This window comes from Lathyrus oleraceus, chromosome 7 (assembly GCF_024323335.1).
Source record: "Lathyrus oleraceus cultivar Zhongwan6 chromosome 7, CAAS_Psat_ZW6_1.0, whole genome shotgun sequence".
Classification (NCBI taxonomy): Eukaryota; Viridiplantae; Streptophyta; class Magnoliopsida; order Fabales; family Fabaceae; genus Lathyrus; species Lathyrus oleraceus.
This window is the reverse complement of record NC_066585.1, coordinates 336,901,104-336,903,012: the sequence shown is the minus strand read 5'-3', so window position 1 is coordinate 336,903,012 and position 1,909 is coordinate 336,901,104. Positions and strand designations below refer to the sequence as shown.

At 37.4% G+C, this 1,909-nt stretch overlaps 1 non-coding gene across 1 annotated transcript; it reads left to right on the top strand.

Moving 5' to 3' along the window:
* Window positions 1-478: 478 nt before the first annotated feature.
* LOC127109960 (small nucleolar RNA R71) lies at window positions 479-585 on the top strand. The gene has a single exon (XR_007797201.1). It is a non-coding gene; the product is annotated as a small nucleolar RNA R71 (small nucleolar RNA).
* Window positions 586-1,909: the final 1,324 nt, after the last annotated feature.

Below are 1,909 nucleotides of genomic sequence, written 5' to 3'. Positions count from 1 at the left end.
AACAAAGCATTGTTGCTCTTATAGCAAAAATTAGGATGGTTTCTCCAACCAGGGTTGTAGGTGTTTGAGTATGGGTTCCCTTGGGCATAATTTACTTGGTCGGTTGGAATACGAACCCATAAATGACATTAAGCGGTGTTGTGCCCAGGTGTTCCACAAAATTCGCAGTTGTGTGTCACAACATCTATGGGAGTTTTGGAGTTACAGTCAAACTTTCAATCTTTCGGTAAGTGCATCCACTTTAGCATTGATATGGTCTATTCCATTAACTTCATACATTCTGCTCTTTAGTGGTGGTTTCTCTATAGGTGTTTTCTCATCTCCCCATTGGAAGTGATTTTGTGCCATGTTTTCAATTAGTTGATATGCTTCTTCGTAAGGTTTATCCATTAGAGCACCGCCAGCGGAAGCGTCTAAATTCAACTTAGTGTTGTACAAGAGACCATTCTAGAAAGTATGGATAATCAGCCACTGCTCAATTCCATGATGGGGACAAAGCCTTAGCATATCCTTGTATCTCTCCCACGCTTCAAAAAGTTATTCATTGTCCTTCTGCCTAAATCCGTTGATTTGGGCTCTTAGCATATCAATTTTGCTAGGTGGAAATATCGTGCTAAGAAGACTTTCTTCATATCGTCCCACGTAGTGATAGAGTTGGATGGTAGAGACTGGAGACAAGCTCTTGTTCTCTCTCTTAAAGAAAAAGGAAAGAGACATAGTCTTATGGCTTCGGGATTAACACCATTTGCTTTCACTATGTCTGCATATTGTACAAACATTGATAAATGAATGTTCGGATCGTCCGTAGGGCTACCAGAAAATTGGTTTTGTTGCACAACTTTTAACAATGAAGGTTTCAACTCAAAATCATTTCGGTCGATGGCAGGGGCAGCAATGATGTTGTATGGCTCTTCTAGTAATGGATCAACATAGTTTCGAAGAGGACGGTTTGGATTTTCGGCCAAAATTGGTTCTGGAATATCTGGGTCAAGGATGTTACATTTTTATTTCATTTAATTGCATTGTCAATTTGTTTGACCTTGTGGATTTCTGTTAGCCTTGGATCATGATGATTTTGTCTTCAAGTCTCGTCAAACTCAATGGATCTTGGATGTTGATGGGGGGAAACCCTAATCCACCAAAATGAGTGATTGATTTTGATGATGACTTGATCAAATTTGTGATTCAATTTAGGTGTGACCTCTATTGTCCATTTTCTTCTTCATCCATTTATTTTCCCTTTGATCAATTGGATGGATTTGTGTCCATCTTGTTCATGATGTGTGGGTTGGTGCTTGATGGACTTTCGTCATTTCAAATCTACATTCTAGGTGATCATGAATCATTTAAGGTACTTTAGATTCATGCATAAGTTTGTCCTAATTGTCATGAAATATGGATTGAAGTAATGGACCATCCTCCTAGACCTTGTGCTTTATCATCCCCTTTCTTTTTCTTTTCTTGTGTGACATAACTTTAGGAGGATGATTTAGATATCATTTCTCTAGCCTGTATTAACACAAACATTATTATTGACCGACCTCAGATAGTTGTGACTTCTACATAAGTCCAATTATGATTGCTTAACATAGTGCTAAATTTGTCCCAAAGGCAATGGAATTTTTATAAGAGAGATTATAAGTCTCCTATTCCTCATGGTATTGTATGAAAATGTTGCTCCTTTCCCATTTGTGAGAGCTAGTGGCATACTTGTTGATTTTGTCCAAGTTAGGGCCCTTCTCATAAATGATGTATAGGTTCATATCTTCATGCTTGTGAGTGGATAATTGGGTGTTCTCCAAAAAATGACTAAAAACATCTTTTCATCTTTACGAATATCCTTTACTAACTCTTCACTTATATTAACTTTTATTTCAATGTCATTTACTATATGCCTTTATTTGATCTC